Below are 9,385 nucleotides of genomic sequence, written 5' to 3'. Positions count from 1 at the left end.
ACATTAATTACATGAGCATCAGCAGAGCGCTCAGTGACTTAACGCTTCCAACATAGAGCAAGGAGCACAGCCTGCTCTGCGAGGGTTCAAAATAAATCTGGATAGAATTTAAAGTACAGGAGAATGCAATGAATGAAAGCAAGCAAAATATGCAGGTATTGGGGTCCGGCCAGCCTGGCACAGGACTTCAAAGACAGTGAGGGGCTGACGGGGGGGGGGCGGGGGGGCGCCGCCGGAGGCTAGGAGAAAATCGGGAAGGTCGCGGTCACCGAGGGAATGGAAAAGAACGTGCCCAGAGAACGGCGGAGCCCATAGTCAGGGCGAGAGCCGCCCCTGCCCCGCCCGGAGCTACCGGACACCTGCTCCTCCCGGCCCGAGGGAGGGAGGGAGATCATAGCGGGTTAGGGGGCGGCGGGCTGCTCCGAAACATCGGAGAACGGGGAAGGGCGGGCTGGAGGGGCGGGGCCGAGGGAAGCCAGGGCAGGAGGGGCGGGGCGAGGCGTTCCCCCTCCCGCCCGCAGGCGGCGCTGTGGGGGCGGAGCGCGGGAGAAGGGGCGGCCCCTTCTTGAGGCCGGCGGGGCGAGTGCCCCGGATGCAGGTCGTGGCCCAGACCGCGGTGCCCCCACACAGCGGTCCTGAGTTCTGTGCTCGGTGCGCTCGGACTGGAGGACGCTAGGAGGCCATGGCCCCGGGGGTGCCTGCTCGGGTAAGGGCGGCCGCCGCCCGGGTCCCAGGCCTCCCGGAGGCGGGGCAGGAGGCTCGGGCGAGGGGCTGGGGCCAGAGCCGCGTTAGTCCTAAGTCATTTGCGTTGCGATTTAAAGTTTGCCAGTGGTCATCCACAGCTCTACGTCTAGTGATTGTGGGGACCCCAGCCCCCGCCATGGACGAGGAAGCCGAGGCAGGCAGAGGCGAAGCCCTCGTCGCCCAGTGGCTTGGGGGGCTCGATCTCGCCCGCCGGCTTTTCTCCGGCGCCCCGCCTCGCCCCCCCCCCGGGGGCCGGGGCTGGAATACCAAAACAGAAGCGACCGATGTTCCAGGCTGCCCCCCACCCCCACCCCGGCCTCCGGACCCTTCGAGAGGACCCAGTCACGAACGTGGGCTGGTGCCCCCCCCCCTCCCCGGGTGCCCCAGAAGCCCGTGGGAGTCCCGGGCCGAGGCTTTGGGACCTGGGGACAGGGTGTGACAGACTCGGCCCTGGGGTCTTGTTGCACTCTTTGTTAGCGACCTTTCTGTAACAGGTCAATGTCGCCCGAGCGCTTTGCCCCAAAATAACGTTCGATGGATCCACGTGTGTCCGTTAGGGTTTCTTTTCCTCATTTCGAGGTGAGACAACTAAGGTTTAGGGTCCAACTGAAACTGCGTAACTAGTTCAGTGTTAGAGGACCCAACACTGTACTTTCTCAGGACAGAGGCTCAGCATCCTAAAACGTCAGAGTATTAGGGTAAAATGTGTCTGTCACTCCCAAGAACCTGGACACCCTAGGGCCTGATTATCAGGTTTTCTCTGCGCTTTTGCCCCCAGGAGTCGTATTTGAATAGGAAAAGAGGCCCTGCCCTCTTGGAAGATGCCTATCATGGCTATCTCTTGGAGGCTATATGAGGTGGCCTTAAAAATGCTGAAAACAGACCTTGGGCAAATGGATTTGTAGCACACACTATGAGAAATGAATGCGATTGAAAGCATTTATCTGAATTAGTGATGACCAGTAAAAGTGATTTGTTTCATATTTGTGGTTCCAGATACCTGTGACATTTGATGATGTGGCCATGTATTTCTCAGAGCAGGAGTGGAAAAACCTGGAGGAGTGGCAGAAGGACCTTTATAAGAACATAATGAAGTCCAATTATGAGACTTTGGTCTTCCTGGGTAAGAGGATTTACTAAGGAACTTTATGGGTGATTTTCATGGAATCAGAGGCAGGAAAGAGGTTTTATGTAGTCATCCCTTGCTTTGCCCTGTCCTGGTTTCTTCAATAAGAAAACCTGAAAGATGGTTTTCCATATTTGTACTTTTGCTTGGGCCTTCATCACTTGAGACTGGTATATGAAAATTTGTAATATGGCATCAGTCATCTGTACCACAAGGTGGCTATATGTTCACTAAATACTCTCAAGATAGTCATCTGGTCTAATGCGAAGGCTTGTCCAATTGATAAGTGTCCCATCATTCACCAAGCCTGTATTCATTTCTGACTATGTGCCAAGCCACTGTGCTAGGTGAATGGGGGGCAGCTAAGTGATACAGTGGATAAATCACTGGTCCTGGAATCAGGAAGACCTGAGTTCAAATCTCACCTCAGACACTGACTGACTAGTTGACCCTGGGCAAGTCACTTAACCCCAATTGCCTTAAACATCTGGGGCCATCTCCAGTTGTCCTGATACGTCTTACCACTGGACACAGATGACTCTGGAGGAGTGAGATTGGTTACCTTGCACAGCCTTCCCTCACTTAAATCCAATTCATTGCAAGTCATGACATCTGTTATGGTCCTCTTTGAAAAGGAAGGACAAACAACAGCTAGGTAATGGGATACAAAGACAAAATAAAACAATTCCTATTCTCAAGGAATTTTATGTGTATATGTGTATGTGTAATGTGTCTCCACTGATGCATGCATAGATATATTATGTATATATTATATAAGTGGATAGACACATTACTTGTATATAATAATGTACCTACTTGTTTATAGATACATTGTATATAATATTCTATATTCATATATCTTTCTACTCATATACATATGCACATTAAATATGTTAAATGTAATATATAAATGTCTATAGCTATTTGTTTATGCATACATACATTTTATATAATATTCATAAGTGTCTGTCTACTCATGTACACATATACATATTATTTGCATATTATATTTCAGTGGATAGATATATTTTGTTGTTGTTCAGTCATGCCTGACTCTTTGTGATCCCATTTGGGTTTGTTGTTTTGTTGGGGTTTTTTCCGCAAAGATACTGAAATAATTTGCCATTTCCTTCTCCAGCTCAGTTGAGGAAACTGAGGCAAACGAGGTTAAGTGACTTGCTCAAGGTCACACAGCTAGTAAGTGTCTGAGGACAGATTTGAAATCAAGAAGATGAGTCTTCTGACTCCCAAGCCCAACACTCTATGCAATGCACCATCTAGGTAGATACATTATTTGTATATTATATGTTATGTGTATAACCACTATTGCATACATACACATATCTGTAACGATTGGAATGACGCCACCTGCTGGAGACTTACTGTAGAAAAGCTGTGCCATGAGGCGAACGTCTCTGAGGGCAAGACCATGGGTCTTTTCTTTGACATCAGGAAGTGACGTTTGCTGGTGGGAGGAGGAAGGGGGAGCCTGGTGCTCTGTCTCGCTCTCTTTCCTAAGGACCCTGGTGGAGAAGGGGAGCTAGAAATGCGCTCTCTCTTTAATAGATAGGAATCTAGGCCTTTTCTTCTCTCTTTACCAAATTCTTATTCTCCTTAATAAATGCTTAAAAGTCTAACTCTTGCTAAAGCTTATAATTTATTGGCGACCACTCATTAGATATTTTAGACAGTTTAGCTAGAATTTTAGCCCTTAACATATCATATATGTTATATGTAGAATAATATAGATCTACTTGTATGTGCATAGATGACATGTGTAATATTAATATATCTTTCCACTCATGCATACATACATTATATGTTAGATGTAATATATGTGTGTATATCCATTTGTGTATGTATCCATACATTATCTACAATATATGTAATATGTATATATCTACTTGCTCACACACATATATATAATATATATCTTGTACACACACATATATACATATATCTATCTACATCTTTAGATACAGATATATTACAAATGAAATGTTGTATAGCAGCCAGGGGTTTTTTGGGGTTTTTTTTTTAGTGAGGCAATTGGGGTTAAGTGACTTGCCTAGGGTCACATAGCTAGTAAGTGTTCAGTGTCTGAGGCCGGATTTGAACTCAGGTTCTCCTGACTCCAGGGCCGGTGTTCTATCCACTGCGCCACCTAGCTGCCCCATAGCCAGGGATTTTTAAGCCTTTCCCTGTCTGTCTTTTGGAATGCTTATCTGTGAGTTTATCACCTTCAGGATCAGGGAGTTAGAGGTTCTGTTTTCTCTCTTTACATTTCTTTTTGAGCTGCTATATTCAGTCAAATTCAAGTACTCTCTGTTGTGTGCCTAGTAACATTAAATAGCCGCTTCTCTTGGGGGCTGTGTTTTCTGACCTCTCAGTATCATATGATTGTGTTCACTCTTTTGGTGGAACTTTAAAACTTTTATGGTAGCCTGAACTCTCTGCTCAATTACCTTGAAGACAGATCTGTCCAAGCTATAACTAGCAGGTGTTTTCATACATGTACCACGCACATTACATACACAGCACTCAATCTAACCTACAAGCAGGAGGGTTAGCTCAGACCCTGCTCCCTCTTACATTATCACAGCTGTTGTACTCCTCTACTTTCTAAGTTCTGTACTGTGTAAAGAAGAAACAGATGAGAATAGTGCCAGGAAAAATGGAACTGAGAGGAACACAGCCACCTTGTTAGGACAGGGAAGGTCTGAGGAAGAGAACTGATCAATCACTTTGAGGGTGTAAATAGAACCAAAGAGATTTACTAGGAAGTACACGACACTAAAAATATCATGTTATTGGGGCAGCTAGGTGGCACAGTGGAGAGAGCACAGGCCCTGGAGTCAGGAGTACCTGAGTTCAAATCTGGCCTCAGACACTTGACACTTACTAGCTGTGTGACCCTGAGCAAGTCACTTAACCCCAATTGCCTCACAAAAAAAACCCATCATATTATTGTTGCCATTTTATCCAGTGTATTTTCCCCCTTCCCCATTCCTCCCAGCTTGGTCTCTTCAGCATCATGGGTATTTGAGATGAAAGGAACAATCATGAATAAGCAGGGTTCAATAAACAAATTAAATAAAAATAAAGTAAAAAATAAAATATAAAATATAAATTTAATAAATAATAAACAAATGAACAATAATGAATAAAAGTACAAAAGTGAAGGACTTTCAGCTAGGTCAGTTTTTTTCTACTTCATACAGCTTAGGGTTTTTTATTGCTCAATTCGAATTTAACATGGTAGTTTCAACACTGCTCTTCTTGTGTATGATCTATTTTGAGCTTCCTTCTGCTACCTTCTGTTTAATTTTTTTTAATGAGCCACTGACTCTTTTCTTTATTTTTTTCCTTTTTAGTGTCTATTTAACAATGTCTGAAAATGTCTTTCTCATTCTACACCTCTTAGTCTATCACTGATCTTGCCCCAGGGTGAGAGGCATGATTCATCATCAGTCTTTTAGAGTCATAATTGATCATTGCATAGTTCATAGTTCTTATCTTTCACAGTCGTTTTCTTTACCATATGTGGTCATTGTATGGTTCTGTCCAAAAACTTATACTTTCTTTAGAGAAAACAGATTTATATACATGAATCTATGGTGAACGGTACTAGATAGTAAATTATGAAATGCTACATGTTGGTGGTACAGACTAGAAGTCCTACAGGAGTTCAAATAAGGAAGCATAATCTAAAATAATGTGAGCTGGACTGGTCAGGGAAAGTTTCAAGGAAGAAGTGGATCTCAAGAGGGCTTTGAGGGGAGCATAGGATCCTTATTGTTGATAAGGACAGGAAAGAATATTTGAGATAGAAGGGGAGAGTTTGAGGAAAGGTATAAAGGCAGGAATAAGCGAATGAGGCACAATCCAGTCCAAGAATCATTTATTAAGCATGTGCTAAGGACAAGGTGGCATCTAGGCATTGAGAATACCAAAAAAAAAAAAGTCACTGCACTAAAAATGTGCGTATTCTGCTTGGGAAGAAATAAAACTAACTTAAGGAGAGAGTTCATGTTGGGGAGTAATGAAAATTAAAGTTGGATTTATTAGATGAGACCAGCTAGTGTACAGCCTTGAATTCTCATCTTAAAGATTTTATGTGGGGCAGCTAGGTGGCGCAGTGGATAGAACACCGGCCCTGGAGTCAGGAGTACCTGGGTTCAAATCCGACCTCAGACACTTAACACTTACTAGCTGTGTGACCCCAGGCAAGTCACTTAACCCCAATTGCCTCACTAAAAAAAAAAAAAAAAACCAAAAAAAAAAAAAAAGATTTTATGTGAGGCATGATCAGCATTAGGAAAACGTCGGTAGGTTCTATAGTAGAGAAATGACATGGAAAAGCATATTTTAGAAAGATTCCTTTAGTATTTCCTAGAAGAAGGAGGAGAGACAAAGAGAGAGGCAACGTCATTTATATTTGAAGCATGAGGTGATAAAAGAATGAACAAGAAGAATAGCATTGAGAAAAGAGAGAAAGAAACCAAAGAAACACTGTAAAGGAAGAATTGTGAATATCATCTGGGACAGTTTCAGAGAAACCTGGGAAGATTTACATGCACTGATCCAGAGTGAAGTGAAAAGAACCAGGTGGAAAAAAAAAATTGTACAATTTCTTTTTGTAAAGAAAGACAACTTTGAAACACTTAGATCTCTAATCAATGCAAGGCCCAACCACAATTCCAAAAGATCAACAATGAAGAATGCTATATACCTTCTGACTTCTGTCAAGCGATGGACTGAAGAGCACTTATATTTGGTCAAGGCCATTGTGGGAATTTGTTTTTCCAATTTTCTTATTTGTTACAAAGATTTTGTTTTTTCTTCTCTCCTCCTGTCCCCAGCCTTGATGAAGAGGTGGAAGGGAAAGGTCAGGAAGAAATAGGGTTCCCTCCTCCCCCCAATAAAAGAAAAGAAAATCATTGAGGCATTTTAAGTGATCAGAAGAAAGTAAAGAAGAACAAACAATAAGAAAGTTATATATTGTATTCCATAGTTAAATGGAAGAGCAATCTGCATGATGAAGATTCACAGTTTCATGAACAATCCTCTTTTTCCAAAATACTTTATATATGGAAATATTAATTGTATTTTGGTGTTTGTTTGAAATTGTTTTTGTAATAAGACTGATTGGTTGGATACTAGGGATAAAGAAGGAGAAGTTAAACAACTTCTACCTCTTTAATTCAGGAAACTAAGAAAATGTAGGTGCCAGAATTACAAAAGCAATTTAAATTTACTTGTTAAGCCACTACATACCATATAGGGGGCAGTATGGTCTATGGAATGAAAGACCATCTTTAGAGTCAAAAGAATCTTGTTTTCAAATCATTCTGAATCTTCAACTCTACAAGCACTTATTAAGTGCCTTCTCTGTGCCCTGCATTGAACAACGATTTACTTAGCCTACCAAGCAATCTAATTTCTGTTCTTCCTTGAGTGCTCTGGAAGAATCTCTGTTCACAGAGTCAGGTCTTGTTAACAGCCACATGTATGCTTTTATGACCTTATTGCTCTCTATTATTTCCCTAAGTCTGTCTATCACATTTAAACTGAGTCTCAGCAGTTTATTTATTTTTGGTTACGTTAGTACAGACCAAAGTCCCACTTTGAGAGATACTCCATTGTTGGATATGGCTAACCTTGCAGTATATTGACCTAACGTCAAAGACTGGGTCAGCAGAGCACATGTTCTGGAAGATCCTACTAACCTGGAAAGGCTTTGAGTGATATACTGACCTAGTGACATGCAATTGACACGAGTATGGTCTGTGGAATGAAAGACCATCTTTAGAGTCAAAAAAAAATCTTGTTTTCAAATCATCCTGAATCTTCCATACATGAGCAAGCGGCTTTACTCCTGTGCTCTAAGAAACTCTCTAAGACTAAGTTACAGAGAGAGTGTTGATTTGCATCAGTAGAGGGAGTTTACACACCAGGAATTCCTTCATACCAATGAAACCATAAGCATGGAATCAAAAGGGAAAAAAAAATGTACCACATAGCACATTTCAAGAAGTTAAGAGCATGAGAAGAAACTAAGATGGGAATTCAAATAGATTGAAGAGCATAGTATTGGGGTAGTATACCCCAGGGACCTTGTTTTAGAAATCTTCCCCATGTTGCTTCACATTTCTATTGTTCTCCTAGGAAATCATGTGTAATTGAATCATTATCAACATGCTTTTCAATTCAAGGACATTCAATTTATGTAAACATGATTTCTTCTTTGTGGGTTCTGTTCAGGCTGTGCCATTCCTAAGCCAGACTTGATCACCTGGATTGAACAGGGGGAAGAGCCATTCATCAGAGATCTGGGAAACTTGGAGAGAAAAGACCTGGCAGTCGGTCCTAGAGCTAATGAGCATCTGCACTTGAAGAGCACAGAGGAGCAGCTGTTTTGGGGTGAGTGAGAAAGGAGGAGGGCAGTAAAACTAAAGATAGTTGATATTCTTCTAGTTCTGATACTTGTCTTCCTCTCTTGTTGGGCTGAGCTGGGGTCTGATGTCTAAAGAGACACTAAATAGGCTTCAAGAGAGCCCATAGAGACCAACTGTTCAAGGCCCCAGCCCCCAAAGCACTTCACTGTCATGCGGGGGACTGTCTTCTCCAATTGAACACATAGATGAGCTCACTTCCAAGATTGAAACTTCATCATAACAGTTCTCCATATAACATTGTATAGTTTCCAGAACTCTTTTTCCTGTGTTATGCTAGAAATTATTATTAGGATTATTTGATTCTCATTACAACCATGAATGTTAGAGCAGACATGATCATCTTACAGACGAGGAAGTAGAAGCCTAATGGTTCATATTTTCTGCAAGATTAAAAAATGGAATAAAGAACCATTTGTTCTGGTCAGAACTTGAGGAAAACAGCAAACCTAAATGGGCCTTCACCCTAGGGTATCATTAAATTAAGAGAGCTCAGAATCTGAAGGTAGAGAAGATATAGCTCTTCATTCCCTATTTCCATATATTTTTTCCTTCTCTTCTGGTTTTTAATTTGGCAACAGCATTTTTCATTTTCAGTTGCCCATCTATTTACCTTACAAGAGTACCTTGGAAAGTCCAGCTACATTGTTCCTTGGGGATTCCTTGAGTTCATTTCTTAGGCTAGTATTTCCCCTTCTTGAAGACCCATACCCTTCAAAATCTTGCTTCTGTCAGTAACCCATGTTGGGCTGTTTGGAAATGGTAGATGAACATGGTCCTCAAATTCCCCTGCCTCACCTCTGGAGGATTTACATTAGTTAGACTGGAGAAAATGTAACAGGGATTCAGTACTTCGATTCTACAGGCATTTATTAAGTACCTTCTCTGTGCCCTGCATTGAACAACGATTTACTTAGCCTACCAAGCAATCTAATTTCTGTTCTTCCTTGAGTGCTCTGGAAGAATCTCTGTTCACAGAGTCAGGTCTTGTTAACAGCCACATGTATGCTTTTATGACCTTATTGCTCTCTATTATTTCCCTAAGTCTGTCTATCACATT

At 42.2% G+C, this 9,385-nt stretch overlaps 1 protein-coding gene across 3 annotated transcripts in view; it reads left to right on the top strand.

Moving 5' to 3' along the window:
* Positions 1-575: 575 nt before the first annotated feature.
* Positions 576-9,385, top strand: part of LOC122729228 (zinc finger protein 398-like) — a 29,719-nt gene continuing 20,909 nt past the window's right edge. For 2 of the 3 annotated variants that reach the window (XR_006353317.1, XR_006353316.1), the window contains exons 1-3: positions 576-706; positions 1,741-1,867; positions 8,135-8,293. The gene's annotated coding sequence lies outside the window, so the exon portion shown is untranslated. Of the gene's footprint in view, positions 707-1,740; positions 1,868-8,134; positions 8,294-9,385 lie in introns of those variants that run through there. The other variant, XM_043967986.1, reaches the window with a different exon arrangement.

Source organism: Dromiciops gliroides, chromosome 1 (assembly GCF_019393635.1).
Source record: "Dromiciops gliroides isolate mDroGli1 chromosome 1, mDroGli1.pri, whole genome shotgun sequence".
NCBI classification, from domain to species: Eukaryota; Metazoa; Chordata; class Mammalia; order Microbiotheria; family Microbiotheriidae; genus Dromiciops; species Dromiciops gliroides.
This window is presented reverse-complemented; position numbering and strand designations above follow the sequence as displayed.